Source organism: Cnephaeus nilssonii (genome assembly GCF_951640355.1).
Source record: "Cnephaeus nilssonii genome assembly, chromosome: 3".
In the NCBI taxonomy this organism is placed as follows: domain Eukaryota; kingdom Metazoa; phylum Chordata; class Mammalia; order Chiroptera; family Vespertilionidae; genus Cnephaeus; species Cnephaeus nilssonii.
The window spans coordinates 75,885,285-75,902,349 of record NC_137074.1 but is presented as its reverse complement, the minus strand read 5'-3'; positions in this window follow the sequence as shown (position 1 = coordinate 75,902,349).

Genomic DNA, 17,065 nt, shown 5'->3' with positions numbered 1-17,065 from the left:
AAAGAGTTGAAGGGGTGTTTGCCAAAGACTGGGAGGAGGTACAATTGGGAAGTTACTAATCAACAGGCATAAAGTTTCAATTAAACAAAATGAAAAATCTCTAGAGGTCTACCACACAATATTGTACCTGTAGCCAACAATATTTTGGACACTTAAAAATTTGTTAAGAGAGTAGATATTACATTGTGTTCTCACCACAATAAAATAACAAATAAAACAAACAAACAAACCTAATGCCTTGAAAGAACTATCATTTGTTCTCACGGATGAATGGATCACCTGAGGATTTGCTCAAGGCTTGGCCTAGCTGGGTGGGTTGGCTCAGTTCCATGTATCTTTCATTGCCCTTTAGGACAATAGGTTAACCTGAAAATGTCCTTTCCATTGCATGACAGAGGTACAGGAGAGCAAGCCCAAACATTCAGATGCTCTTCAAGCCTTTGGTCTCATCACATATGTTAATATTCTATTGACCAGCCCACATGGTTATAGGAGAGACAGGAAAGTCATATGACAAAGAGGTTAATATAGCGAGGGTTGATGAATTAAGGCCATAAACACCATATAACATTACTAATCTATTTCTTTCATATTTGCTACTTGGAAAAAAATCATATAAGCAAAACATACGTGAGAATTTGCAAGAGAATGGGCTTATTGAGAAAGAACAGTGAAGATGTTATAATTGCACTAGTATTCTTAGGGTCCAAAAAGAGTGCCTGTAAAATATGATGCACTTAAAAATGTTGGATGAACTAATAAATTACTATTCACTCATTCAAAAAGAATCTTCCTTAACTAAAAAGGATTCTTTGAGGATGGGATGCTGGGATCCCCCTTCTAGTACTGAGACTACCATCTATGTAGCAGCTAAGAGAGAAAGTGAGGAAAGTCAAAGAGTTAAAATATTATATGTAAATATAGATCTACTACCCTCAATTATTAAAAAATAAAAAGATGACTGAATAATTATGAGTGGGATATGCTTTTTCTGATTCTAGGTGGGGTTTTGGGAAGATTTACAAATAGTGGAAAGAGCGCTTGGTACAGTAGTATGGAAATTGGCTTTTTTGCCTTAGGTCTGCTACTAATAAAAGATAAAACTTAGACAATTTCCTTACCTTTTATGAGTGACAATTTTTGCATTAAAATTGTTTTGGAGGATCTCTAAGATCCTTTTTAACCCTAAGGATTTAAGAAAGAACTTTTAAAACTAGAAATATGACCACTGTATAGATGAGAATTCATCAAAATGCATTTTGTAAAATTAAGAGCAGCAGCTAATTTATAAGAATCAATAACATGTTCTCTAAAATTATTAATTATAACTGAGTAGTTACTATTTATATAAAGTATAATAGGCCCTATTCTTTATATAATTAACATTTTATGAATAAAGTTTTATTTTATTTTTTAAAATTTATTTTTATTGATTTCAGAGAGGAGGGGAGAGGGAGCGAGAGATAGACACATCAATGATGAGAATCATTGATCAGTTGCCTCCTGTACACCCCCTACTGGAGATTGAACCTGTAACCCGGGCATGTGGCCTTCACTGGAATCGAACCCGGGACACTTCAGTCCGCAGGCTGATGCTCTATCCACTGAGCCAAACCAGGTAGGGCTATGAATAAAATTTTAGAGCTCATTCCAAATGGGTATTCTTTTTCAAACCAAAAGGAACAACAAGGTGATCTAAATCGTTTTAAAATTAGTACTAAATTATGAATAGAAAAGATTATAAATTATGAATATATGAAGATTATAAAGCTTATACTAGGTTATGTGTCACTGATTAATCTCTGCCTCAAAGTGACATACTAAATAAGAAAGTAAGAAATATCATAGCGACACTGTATCCTTTCTGTTTGACTACTTCCTGTACTGTGTTATGGCAGAACACAGTTACCATTTGTCCCATCAACTCAAAGCCTGTGGCTGTTTTCCAAACATCTCCACCTTCCTCTAAGAAGCAGTTATAAATCCACAATTCACTAATGTATATAAATATATATTATAGATTAGGTTTATATATACAAAATGACTCACATCACCAACTAGGATAGCAATATATCACATCTTTGTTATTTTGCCCATTAATCATTCATGCAAGTATGTGCTCTTATTAGCTGGAAGCCCAGCATCTCCTATTTGAGTGCCTCTTCTTCCTTACTGATACCCAGAATGGCAAGCTGGGACTCTCATTGCAGGTTCTTGTCCTACTAAGTTTGAAGAATAATATTTATGGACTAAAAATTTTTAAGCCAAAGTATGGGAAGTTTATTGCAAGCATATACAAACTCCTGCATAGGGAGGGGTTCCCAAGTGGGTAACCCCTGGCGAGGGATCCCCAAATGGTAAAAACCTGCTCTCTCTTCCAAAATGGAAAAAAAAAACAACACCTAGTCCCTTGAGTCTCTTTTTCTATGGGTTTATAAATGCTGACACCTTCTTTATCTGTTCATCCCACTTTCTAATTGGACTCTTCCTTATTTTATGTCCCCCGTGTTTTTCCTAATTGGCCACTTTCCCCCTTTCCCCTGTATGGTATCAGTTTTAAAGTTTCAAAGCTCACCCGGTGCCCTCCTCTCTTCTTCCCCTTATCTTGTAGCATTCCTTTGTCCTCTATGTATGTAAGATAAACTGGTGGCTTAGAGCCATCTACACCTATCATGTATGTATTTCTCTTCATGGACCTGCCTGAAATTGCTTCTCTTGTCCCTAAAATTATCTCATTGTTATCCCAAGTTGTTCTCAGACAAGAGGCTGTCAATCACATTTTCAAGAAAATTGCAAGTTCACATTGGTTCTCTATGGCTTCTTATTACCATTTGTTGTCACTACTGAAGATTGGTCCAATCATGTTCCGTACAGGTTCATTCCTTGAAGGTAATTTCTAGTCTAAGTGCCTACATTGCTTCCCTACACAGTTGGGTTCAATGTGTAGATTGTCTGGTTAAGATTCTGAGTTCTGGAGTCATATGAACTGGATTTGAATTTTGCCTTTGCTTCTTTTTAGCTGGGTGACTTAAACTGGGCTATCTAACTTTCTGAGTTTCAGATTCCTCATCTTATATAATAAAGAGGTAATATGCAAATTGACTATCACTCCAATACACAAGATGGCCGCCACCATGTGGATACAAGATGGCTGCCACAAGATGGCCAGCAGGGAAGGACAGTTGGGGGGGTCCAGGCCTGCAAGGGAGGGCAGTTGGGGGTGATCAGGCCAGCAGGGGAGGGCAATTGGGAGGGACCAGGCCTTCAGAGGAAGGCAGTTGGGGGCGACCAGGCTGGCAGGGGAGGGCAGTTAGGGGTGACCAGGCTGGCAAGGGAGGGCAGTTAGGGGTGAGTGGGCCTGCAGGGGAGGACAGTTAGCGGTGACCAGGCCAGCAGCGGAGCAGTTAGGCATAGATCAGGCTGGCAGAGGAGTGGTTAGGGGGTGATCAGTCTGGCAGGCAGAAGCGGTTAGGGGCAATTAGGCAGGCAGAGAGGCAAGTGGTTGGGCGCCACAGTCCTGGATTGTGAGAGGGATGTCTGACTGCCCATGGGATTGGGCCTAAATGGGCAGTCAGACATCCCTCGAGGGGTCCCAGATTGGAGAGGGTGCAGGCTGGGCTGAAGGACACACACCCCCAAGCACGAATTTTGTGTACCAGGCCTCTAGTCTATAAATTAAAGACAATAATAGAATTTATCTCATAGAGTTGTGAAAATTAAATGAGAAGACATAACAAGCAGAGTACCTGACACCTAGAAGATTTGTAGAATGTATGCTGCTGCCATCATTATGACTACTACTAGTAGTAGTCATTATGACTATGCTATTAGTAAGACAGTCATCATTTCCAAAAGTGTTGCAATGTTGCAAGGCTGCAGAGTTTAGTGTTTCCATTGCTTCCTCTTGGAAGGAAACTGAGCTCTCTGTACAAATTAGTCTACCTTCACCCCAGGGCTCTTGATATCTAAAGCAATTGTTTTCCTAGTTGTATGTTTCTCTTTAAAAATGGGTAAAATTTATGAATAGTTATGAAAGAGTAAATTTGAATGTCTAATCCTCTCTAATAAAATGGTAATATGCATATTAACCATCACTCCGCTACACAAGTCACGCCCACCAGCCAAGCCATGCCCACCAGCCAATCAGGGCGGGTATGCAAATTAACCCCAATCCAAGATGGCTACAGCCACAGAGAGCAAGGTTTCCCAGGTAACAGAGGAAGCCAAGCTTTCCATAGCCGTTGCAGGCCTAAGCCTCCACTCAAGCTACAAAGTTTCAATTATAGAAGGTAAACAAATTCAAACAAATGGTGGCAGAATGGAGCTTGAGAGAGCGAGCCAGGGTTGCCGCCGGCAACAGGGGAAGCAAAGCTTTCCGCACACCCTGGCCGGGCCCACCCGCTTAAGGCTACAAAGTTTCAATTGTAGAAGGTGAATTAACTGCCACAGAAATGGCTGCCGGAGCCCCAGGCTTGGCTCCGCTCCAGGCTACAAAGTTTCAATTGTAGAAGGAAAATAAATTCCAGATACCAGGGCCTCCCCTTGGGTTGCCAGGGGGCATGCCAGCCTGCAAACCACCACAGGCCCCTCGCTCAGGCCGCCCCACGCCCCAAGGGAACCCCACCCTGATCCGGGATGCCCTTCAGGGCAAACCAGCTGGCCCCCACCCCTGTACCAGGCCTCTATCCTATCTAATAAAAGAGTAATATACAGATTGATCATCACTGCAACACACAATATAGCTGCCCCCATGTGGTCAAAGATCCTGCCCCCATGTGGACACAAGATGGTCACCACAAGATGGCCAGCAGGAGAGGGCAGTTGGGAGGCACCCAGCCTGCAAGGGAGGGCAGTTGTGAGGGACCAGGCCTGCAAGGGAGGGCAGTTGAGAGGGACCAGGCTTGCAAGGGAGGGCAGTTGGAGGTGATCAACCCTGCAGGAGAGGGCAGTTAGGGGTGACCAGGCTGGCAGAGAAGGGAAGTTGGGGGCAAACAGGTTGGCAGGGGAGCAGTTAAGCATCAACCAGGCTGGCAGCAGAGTGGTTAGGGGGTGATCAGGCTGGCAGGCAGAAGCGGTTGGGGGCAATCAGGAAGGCAGGCAGGCAAGCAGTTGGGAGCCAGCAGTCCTGGATTGTGAGAGGGATGTCCGACTGCCCGTTTAGGCCTGATGTGGGATCGGGCCTAAACGGGCAGTCGGACATCCCTCCAGGAGTCCCAGATTGGAGAGGGTACAGGCTGGGCTGAGGGACAACCCCCCGCCGTGCACGAATTTCGTGCACCGGGCTTCTAGTAAATACATATAATCTCACGAGTCCTTAGAAAAACATTATTTAAAATAAATATGAGATAATATTCTATAACCAACCGATCTACAAAAATAAATTTTTGATAATATCAATCTTGGGGGCATGGAGCAATCTTGGGGGCAAGGTGACCTTCATTTGTTGTGGGTGAGAAGGTAAATCATTAGAAACACTTTGGTTTACATTGTTTCTAAGTATTAGGGAATGGACAAAATTTTTTTTCTTTATAAAGTAGAACACTACACAGTTGTAAAATGAATAAAGTATATATGTATGTGTGTGTGAACATGGATACATGTGTAAAACACAATGTTTGAGTTTAAAAAGTTGCTAACGGGTATATAGAGTATACTATTTATGTACATTTCTTCATTTCTTCAAATACACAAATGTACACAAATATATGTGTTAAAAATATTAAAATGTGCAGGCTAACAATACAGTTGAACTTTAAGATGTTAGCTACTTCTGGGGGATGAGAGAGGTAGACAAGATATAGAGAGGGGTTATGGTTCTCTATTCAGTATAGCATTTTATTTTCTTAAACATTTTTAAGACGACATGGTAACATGCTAGCATCTGTGAAATAGGTATCTATGAAATTATTTTATTCCTTTCTGTAACATAAATATTAAATGATATGACACAATATAAAAAAGTTAGAGTGAATATAACAGCTCATTTAGACTTTGGGATAATTAGAAAACATTTGGGGAAAAAATAAAATTAGATTTCTACCTTATGTTATATACAAAAGACAATTCCCTGGGTTAAATTTTAAATGAAGATAAAATAGACCAGAGGATAGATAACACAGGTGATTATTTGTCTGTTCTTAGGTAGAAAAAATTATCTCTGAGTATTTAGACGAAAGAAATCTAGACAACAAAACACAGCATTTAGGCAAAATGTAAAAAGGAATAGATTTTTCTACAAAAAATTAAATATCTTCTATGTCCCCACACTATAAAAAATATAATATATGATAAACTAAATTGATATTTGTAACATGTAAAATATTTGTAGAAAGAAAAGATATAAAATCCTCTCAGGAGAAAAATATGATAATGATATAAACAGATAATTTGCAAAAAGTAAATACCAATGAATAACATGCAAAAATGTTCAACAACACAGTTATTAATTTATTGCCTCTGAGTTCTAAATTCACCCTTCAGCACCTACTCTGCGATAATGGACTGGATTGTCTACACATTTCTCTTTCACAATGAGCATAATGTGAAGCTTTGTCAGTAGGACAGAATGTTGCCGGAGGGACATTCCTAGTAAGAGGGATCTCTTCGTAGGGGGTCTGGTGTGCTATGTTTGATTTTTCTTGCTAATGCTGAACAGGAGTGTGGGGACATCCAGTGGTGCTATACTCGATGTGTGTCCACAGTGCACACTCCCTAAGAGATCTTGCTGTCTCAGTTTAGACTTGTGACCACATTTCTATGGTCCTCCTGATGCCGACATTACAGAGGTCAAGGTTAGGCCTGCAGAGGTATCCAGACCCCCCTTGAATGTCCAACTCCCAGCCTTGGCTCCCCTGTGTCTGGAGGGCTGTTTCTCATGGCTTTCTCAGAGCTGACACCACAAACTCCAGGTCTGCGGTTACAGTGCTGCTTTGATACTTTCTCACATAACTGCCAGCCCTCCAGCCTTGGCTCACCCGTGTACTAGGAGACTATTTCCTGCTTGCTAGGTGTCTGAGGATCAGCTCTGGCCAGGATGACTCAGTAAACTTCTCTGTGGATTTTTAATGGAACCAAGAAAATTTGTATTTTATGGCCAATAATTTAATATGATTTGTTGTTCTTACTTTGACTTTTATAATCATTCCTAAATAGTGATCCATACTTGTCATATAACAGAAAGAAAGGACCTGATTCTACAAATCTCAGTAATTTTAACTTAGAACATTTTAAGAGCCAATATTTAAGATATTATAATGAGAAAACATAAATGATACTGATAATCGTCACTTGATGTGCTGCTTGCTTATTTCTTTCTAACTGTAATAAGCAGATATTGACTACTGTTGATATCAACAATTAAGATTTATTGATTTGAGTTAATGTCATCTAAAATAATGTTAAGGTCAATACATGCTCAAGAAACCATTGAGCTTGTCTAAAGTCTAAAAGGTTATCAATATTTCCGTTATTACACTCCATGTATTATCAAAATTTCTTTTATAAAATGTAATTTTTAGAAATTATATAATTTATCCTGAAGGAGGATAAGAAGACTATTTAGAACATGTGTTAATCATGGACATGGACACTAAACAATAGAATAGTTCAGTGGAAGTTCACATTTTTTTCCTAGAACAACTTCTTCAGCTTATTTGTATTTTGGTGACTGAATTTTTAGGTGAGGTGTGACTGAAGCTAGGATGGTGCTGTCATCAGCTGTAAAAACACTGAAGGGAGAAGTGGAAAGGGGATTATTGGGTTCAAAAATAAAGATAGCAGAATGGGGAAGAAGGCAGAGTTGAGAAGAGTGAGATTTTCACTTTTGATAGCACTTCCCTCTTCTGCATAACTCTGCTGTGTATGGATCTACTGTGGTCAGCAGAATAATATAACAAAGTGGAAATCAGAAGCAGAAACAACAGAGAACATCACCAAAACAAATTCATAATAAAGAATAAATTGATACACATGAACTAAAATAAGATTTGATAGGCAGTGCAGATGATTTGTTTTAAACCATGGACTTACATTAAAACAGAACTGATTACTGGTTAGAGATGAGCAAGAGCCATCAGTACTAAATCATTAGCAAAGGAGGACCAAGGGGTCAGGCTGGCATGGCTCAGTGATTGAGCATCGACCTATGAAGTAGGAGGTGAGGGTTCGATTCTCAGTCAGGACATATACCCAGGTTTTGGGCTCGATCCCCAATGTCGGGCAGGCAGGAGGCAGCCAATCAATGATTCTCTGTCCTCATAGATGTTTCTATCTCTGTCTCCCTCTCCCTTCCTCTCTGAAATCAATAAAAATATATTTTAAAAAATAGAAAAACCAAGGTAAGTTGAAAAGAAAAATTTATTGGAACTTTCCTTCAGTCCTCTTATTGAACCCCTGCTGACCTACTAAGAATGTCCAATCCCAAATATTGAAAAATAGGCTTTATTCAATTGGTGGGGTGATCTTTCTATAGTGGGTTCCCTAGAGGGATATTAATAAAACTAGAGGCCTGGTACATGAAATTTGTGCACAGGGAGGTGGGGGTGTCCCTCAGCCAGGCCTGCACCATCTTGCAATCTGGGACTGCTGGCTCTTAACCGCTCACCTGCCTGCCTGCCTGATCACCCCTAACCACTCTGCCTGCCTGCCTAAACACCCCTAACCCCTCTGCCTGCCTGTCTGATCACCCCTGACCACTAGCCTACCTGCCTCATTGCCCCTAATCAGTCTGCCTGCCTGCCTGATCACCCCTAACCACTCTGCCTGCCTGCCTGATCACCTCTAACCACTCTGCCTGCCTGCCTAAACACCCCTAACCCCTCTGCCTGCCTGTCTGATCACCCCTAACCACTCGCCTACCTGCCTCATTGCCCCTAACCAGTCTGCCTGCCTGCCTGATCACCCTGAACCACTCTGCCTGCCTGCCTGATCACCCCTAACCACTCTGCCTGCCTGCCTAAACACCCCTAAGCCCTCTGCCTGCCTCTCTGATCACCCCTATCCACTTGCCTGCCTGCCTGATTGCCCCTAACCACTCTGCTTGCCTGCCTGATCACCCCTAACCACTCTGCCTGCCTGCCTAACCACCTCTAACCCCTCTGCCTGCCTGCCTGATTGCCCCTAACCACTCTGCATGCCTGCCTCATTGCCCCTAACCAGTCTGCCTGCCTGCCTGATTACCCCTAACCACTCTGCTTGCCTGCCTGATCACCCCTAACCACTCTGCCTGCCTGCCTAACCACCTCTAACCCCTCTGCCTGCCTGCCTGATTGCCCCTAACTGCTTGCCTGCCTGCCTGATCGCCCCTAACCACTTGCCTGCCTGATCGCCCCTAACCACTCTGCCTGCCTGCCTGATTGCCCCTAACTGCTTGCCTGCCTGCCTGATCGCTCCTAACCGCCTCTGCCTCAGCCCCTGCCATTGCAGCTTCATCCTGAAGGATGTCCAGAATGACATCCAGAAGGTCATTCAGCTGTCCATTCTAATTAGCATATTATGCTTTTATTATTATAGATGCTTTACAGAGGCCTGGTGTATTTGTCAGTAATTAGAAAATCATTAAGTCTTTCAAAAGATTAATATTAAAATAATTGTGGACATAAATAGGTAATAATCTAAAGTGTTATCACTAAATAAAGGATAAGCCTATGGGGCTTATTAAAAATAAATAGGTAATTCTTATAATTTAATAAGAAAATATATCATTTCAAGAAAATAAAAAAGCAAATACTTTTACAGTTGATTTATAAAGGAAATACAAATTCTAATAAATGTATTAAAATTTTACTTCAGTAATAATCAAATACATGTTAATTAGTATCTATAATGTGATATTTAAGAAATATTCCAAATTTTAAGAATACAAAAAGTTACCTAATATTGGTAAAATTTTGTAAAAATGGGCTTTTTCATATAATCTGAAAAGTGGAATATTTATCAAAACCTTAAAACACACACACACACACACACACACACACACACACACAAACTATTAACCATACAATGCTATCTTTAGGAATTTATCCTAAATAAATAACAAGAAATATAGAATTTTAAGTACAAGATGGTTTACTCGGCAATATTTAAAAGAATAAAAATGTTAAGTGGTCTAAAGTCCAACAATTGTTGGGAGAGTCAGTGTGCCGTGGGCCCTGAGTTCCTGCCATGTTCTAACAAAGTGCACAAGTGTGTGAGGCTTGTATGTTTTTTTATTTCTTATTTCTATATTTACCTATCACAGCACATACAGAATGAATTCATTCTGAATGAGGTATTGTTCTATACAAGGAATAGGTCCTTTACATTTTCTCCTTTGTAGATAGTATGGGTTTGATGGCAAGAATGTCTAGGCAGAGAGAAAAACAAAATCAGAAACCCATAAACAAAGTTATTAGACACCAAAACCCAATCGAATTAAAGCTGAATTATTATTTTCTACCTCAAGGGCATGGCACTATTATCCATCTAGTTGTTAATCCCTGCCTCTCTCCAATGCCTGCCATATTCACCTCGATTAATGCAATTGCTTTCTGCCTGTTCCTTGTAGTTCTCTTTTACTTTTCTCACTACATTTTTAAATGCAAATCTGCTTTATCATTCTACTTATAACCTCAATAGCCTGTTGTTGTTATTTTATTTATTTTTATTTTCTTTATTGATTAAGGTATTACATATGTGTCCTTACTCCCTCCTTACCCCCCCCCCCCCACGAGTCCCCCACTCATGCCCTCACCCCTCTGGTGTCTGTGTCCATTGGTTATGCTTATATGCATGCATACAAGTCCTTTGGTTGATCTCTCCCCTTTCCCCCCACCCTCCCCTGCCTTCCCTCTGAGGTTTGATGGTCTGATCGATGCTTCTCTATCTCTGGATCTGTTTTTGTTCATCAGTTTATGTTGTTCATTATATTCCATAAATGAGTGAGATCATGTGATATTTATCTTTCTCTGACTGACTTATTTCGCTTAGCATAATGCTCTCCAGGTCCATCCATGCTGTTGCAAATGGTAGGAGTTCCTTCCTTTTTACAGCAGCATAGTATTCCATTGTATAGATGTACCACAGTTTTTTAATCCAATCATCTGCTAATGGCCATTTAGGCTGTTTCCAAATCTTAGCTATTGCAAATTGTGCTGAAATGAACACAGGGGTGCATACATCTTTTCTGATTGGTGTTTCCAGTTTTTTGGGATATATTCCTAGAAGTGGGATTACTGGGTCAAATAGGAGTTCCATTTTTATTTTTTTGAGGAAACTCCATACTGTTCTCCTCAGTTCCTGCACCAGTCTGCATTCCCACAAGCAGTGCACAAGGGTTCCTTTTTCTCCACATGCTCGCCAGCACTTGTCATTTGTTGATTTGTTGATGATAGCCATTCTGATAGGTGTGAGATGGAACCTCATTGTCATTTTGATTTGCATCGCTCGGATGATTGGTGACTTTGAGCATGTTTTCATATGTCTGTTGGCCATCCTTCTGTCCTCTTTCGAAAAGTATCTATTTAGGTCCATTGTCTATGTTTTGATTGGATTGTTTATCTTCCTTTTGTTAAGTTGTATGAGTTCCCTGTAAATGTTGGAGATTAAACCCCTATCAGAGATAACATTGGCAAATATGTTCTCCCATGCAATGGGCTTTCTTGTTGTTTTATTGATGGTTCCTTTTACTGTGGAGAAACTTTTTATTTTGATGTAGTCCCATTTGTTTATTTTTCTTTAGTTTCCGTTGCCCTAGAAGCTGGATCGGTGAAGATACTGCTTTAGCATAGCATATGTCTGAGATTTTGCTGCCTGTAGAGTCCTCTAAGATTAGTTTCATAGGCAACAAAGGGGGTCAAAATGACCATAGCCTGACCATCATAGCACATTCCTCTAGAGGAGAGACACTGGCCTGGGTTCCTGGGTTCCTCTCCTGTAACACAACCTCTGTGTGCCGGCATCATTCGGAGCCATGGCACACTGTTGTGGGACTTAGGGGCAAGGGGAACCAAGGCATATATACTGCTGCTCCTGTTGCCTGGTGTGCTGTGAGTGGTAAAGTATTTTTCTCTCTCCCAGGAGTCTTGTGTCTTCTGCTGGCATCCCTAAAACAACAATGGGCTAACTTGTTAGCCTACAAGTAAGGTAAAGTCTCAGGCCCCTGCTGATTCTTGACATAGTAGGGACTTGACTAGCAAATTCTGGTCTGTGCATGTGATAAAGTACTGTCTTAGTCATTGCAGGCTTCTATAAAAAATACCATAGCATGGGAAGTTCAAGTTAAGGTGACAGAAGATTCATTGTGTTGTGAGGACCCTCTTCCTGTTGTATAGACTATTGCCTTCTTGTCATGTCTGCACCTGGACAAGAGAGACAAGGCTCTGGTTTCTTCCTTTTATAAGGACACTAATCCTATGGAATCTCTAATCTTATGACCTCATTTAAAGCTAATTACCTCCCAAAGGTCCCACCTTCAAATATCATCACATTAAAAATTAGGTCTTCAACATCTAAATATTTTTTGGTGGGGTACAAACCATTCAGTCTATGGTAGGTGCTAAACTGCCATTGAAAGTTAATATTCTCAAAAAATTATCAATATATGAAAAATGCTCATGACATATTTATTAGAAAAAAAATAAATCACAAAACAGTACAGGTTGATATGTATTTTAAAAGTGTATACATGTGCAAAAAGAATTCTAGAAGTTTATATATGAAAAGATGAATCTAAGGTCACCTTAAAATGATTACATCATTTCTTAGTTTAGCGGTTCTCAAACTTTAGCATCTATCAGAATCACATAGGAGGCTGTTAAAATGCAGTGTGCTCTGTGTCATCCCCACAGACTGATTCGACAGGTCTGGGATGGGGCCCCCCAAAATAGCATTTCTACCAAGTTCCTAGGTAATGTTGCTGCTACTTCTCAGGGAACCACACTTTGAGAACGGCTATCCCAGGCTATGTTCCAGGCTAGTGCAATAATTATGAGCATGGATGCTGAAGCCAACCTCCTTGGTTTTTATTAGATTCTGCCACCTCATAGTTGTGTGATGTTAAGCAAGTTTTAAAATTCTCTGTGCCTTATTTTCTCATCTGGAAAATGGGAATAAAAATAGTAGTTGATACATAATATTAAACTCTAAAATGCTTAGCATAATGTTTCTGATATTATAAGGGCTCTTTTTATGTTTTAGTTTGCCTAGAAATAATTAGTTTGTTAATTCCAAGAATTTTATATTTGGCCCTACCAAGTTCTTTGTGTTACGCCTATGCACTATTGTAATGAAAAGAGTACAAGATTTTAGAATTAGGCAAATGGTGCCTATTGTCACCCACTAGCTTTAGTTGTCTCATCTATAAAATGGGGCAATAATTTCTCTCCTGCATTGTTTTTGGAAGGATTAAATGTAGCCACATATATAAAGTACCTGACAAGTAGCCTAAGTCTATTAATATTAATCCTCCTATTTCCCACATTACTTCTGACTAAGCACTCATTACTCATTTAATTAACAAAAATTGACTGCTTATTATTTTTTTCTTGCTGTTTTAGGCTTCAGGAATACATAGTTTCATAGGACCTAAAAGCCCAACTCTCTTGAGACTTACATTATGTAAGAGGAAAATTTTAGACTTCAGGCTTGGAGAACAAAGTGTTGTAATGAAAGAGCAGTATCAGGAGTGAGAAATTTGATTTTTCTGCTACCCTGCTACTAATTTAATGTTGAGCAAATCATTTATCCGTGCCTCATTAGTAAAGTTAGGAGGTTGGACAATATATTTCTAAGATCCTTTAAACTCTAATGTCCTTTTAATCTAAGACTTCTAATGCTTTATAAATTGGGTGTTGAAAACTGAAATGCCTTTGTGAAACAGCTAGGTAATAGAAATGTGTAAAATGGCTGGCTAATTATAGAAAGTGGTGGATACATGGCAATTAGGAGAGTTCGTCCCTACCTAAATACAATTACAAGAAAATTGTTTTTAAAACATTTTACACAGGCAACAGTATGGTGATTGCCAGAGTGAAAGCAGGGTGGGGCAGGTAGAAGAGGACATGGCGGGCGGGGGGGGGGGGGTAAATGGTGATGGAAGGAGACTTGCTTTGGGGTGGTACACACACAGTATGATACACAGATGACGTATTATAGAATTGTACAACGGAAACTCATATACTTTTATTAACCAGTGCCACCCCAATAAATTCAATAAAAAAAGATAAAACATTTAGCTTGTCAAGTAAAACACATTGGTAGACTGGATTCTGCAACACTTGGTCTAAGTATTAGTTCTGATTTAGCCATTTAGGGCATTGTACTTCTCCATGCTTCAGTTTTGCACAGTAGGCCCAACAAATATTAATCTTAAGAGGAGCTTAAGGACTTTTTATTATTGTTATCATTATTGTTTTTTAATCCTCACAGGAAGATATGATTTTTATTGATTTTTTTTCTTTTTTTTTAGAGAGAGAGAGAGAGAGAGAGAGAGAGAGAGAGAGAGAGAGAGAGAGAGAGAAACTTCAATGTGCTAGAGGAACATAGATTAGTTGCATTCTTTATGTGCCCTGACTGGGATAGAACCTGCAAACAAGGTATATGGGTGAATCGAGCCCACAATCTATTGGTGTGAAGGACAACACTCCAACTGTTTTAAGAAAATCATCTTCTATATGTTTTTAGTTATAATTTGGAGAAAAAATGGAATTTCATTAGACATAAAAATGAGCTAATTCTATAAAACTGAATATACTAGGACTGTTACAAACTATTCAATGGTTTGCATTACTCATTTCAATGTAAACTGAAATAATCTTAAATACTGAGCAACAATAGATCATCCCTAGGCAAAGAATTAAAAAAATCTGATGACAAAGAGTCAGCTTGTCCCTGGTGGGTTGAGATGTGAAGTGGAGTGTTCGGCATTTGCACTGCAAGTCACTGATAGTTGAGAAGAACATTAATCATGTTGTCTATGGGAAGTAATAAAGAATGGAAGTGTGTTACATGTATATAGAGATTATGACACTAAATTTATTAAAGAAAGAATAGCCTTTGGAAGAAGAATTACTACAAGTGGCAGGGATCATAAAATAAAAATCTTGTCTCATTAAAAAAGAAACTTTGTCCTGACAGTTTTCTCATATGATACTTTCTTGGACTTAGGGTTCTGGAAAATGAGAACAGATATATAAATATTTACTTGCATACTTGCTTTGTTTAACTTAGAATAGTTAGGTTTTTACAAACTTAAGTGTATGGGAGAGTGAGCATTTCAAACATGGGTTACTCAAGAGAAAAATGTTCACCTTGAAAACATCTACCAGGAAGGAGACTTCCTAATTCCTAAACAATGCTACTTGGTATCACATTTGGGTTTATTAAGAATACTATTTTTTCCCCTTGAAATGTAAAAACTTTAGGAAAATGGTGAAAATATTATCATTATCAACAGTTAAATTGGACTCACGGGCCAGGGAATGAATTCATTCTTTATAAAATGAAGTTTTATATTAAAGTTGAGGTTTTATATTAAACATATTTAATTATTTTTCAAAGGTGCACAGAAACAGTTTTAATATTGAGAATTGTATATTTTGGTATAGTTTAGAACATACTTGTGTTAACAACAAAAGCCACAGTGAAGTAAATTTAAAAATCAAGTTGTCTTTATTCAATGATTCGAGTCAGGCAGCATCTCATTGAACACTGAGCTGCAGCAAAGGAAAGATTTTTAAAGGCAAGAGAGGGAGAGGAAAGAAATAAAGAATCAGCAAAGAATGCTTTGTTTTAGGACAGTAGCCGTCCTAAGGAGCCTGGAAGGGGTCTGTTGGGGATTTCCTCCTTGTCTTGACCAGGAAACTCCAGGTTGGCTGGTTAAAGGTCACATTCCTGGGGAAGGTTAAACTGTAAGGAGGTTTTAAGTTTTGGTTTGCTGCCATGGAGCATAACATAAGTGACTCCATTTTGGGCCTCTGGTCTTTTGACAATTTACCCCTTTTGAGCAGACTGTCAGCTTAACTGAGAGATGTGATCAAAATGTATACATTAGCACCACTATCAGCTCCTGCTCTGTAGTTCTCACAGCTTTTGTGAAATTTTGTTGAAACTCTGTGTGGTATTCATAGTTCATTACTTACTGTTTCTGTTTAATCTCTGTAATTTTCACAGGCCATGACTTCAGGTTCACAGTTTTTAAATTGGTTGTCCTCTGCATTCTTTTTCTGGTGTTCCAGTCTTAAGAAAATCATTTGCTTTGTGGTTAGTGGATGTGAACATACATTTAAAGCTATTGAAAGAACTCAGTACACGGGAGATCATTATGATTATTTTGAACAGGATAATCCCAATGTTTGGATCCATACCAAACCAATAAAAATCAAATAAGTCAAAGAAAGAGTCCATGGAAAGAGTCACCATTTTAAGCCAAGTAGCTTGTTTAATATTTTATGTAACTGACTTTAGACTTCCCTAAAAGTGTTAATAATCTAGGTATAGCAGGTGGTATTGTCCATACCACAGATACCTTGCTCAACTGAAAGATAATCAAGAGCTGTCCTATTACCAAAAACAACTTTGGCCCAGATGGTGTAGCTCAGTGGTTGAGCATTGACCTATGAACTAGAGGTCACAGTTCCATTTCCAGTCAAGACATATGCCTGGGTTGCAGGCTCGATCCCCAGTATGGGTCCCCAGTATGGGGAGTGCAGAAGGCAGCTGATCAATGATTCTTTTTCATTGCTGATGTTTCTATCTCTCTCTTCCTCTCCCTTCCTTTATGAAATCAATAAAAATATATTAAAAAAACAAACAAAAAATAAACAAACAACAACAACAAAAAAACTTTGGCCAGAAAGTCTAAGGATTTTTTGGGGGCAGTTATTGTCTTACCAATGAATTCTGCAATATCTTCAAGAGTTAGGAGAGCTTTCTGATAATATCTACTTTTACATTTATTTCTAATCAGGGCAGTAGGGCTTTGCCAAAAGTGAATCCTGAGTCATGAATGCCTCCTGGTAGGTCCTTTTTAACCCAACTATGTCCATCCAGGGCAGTCAACCAATGAGATGTCTTCATTTGTGGAACACAG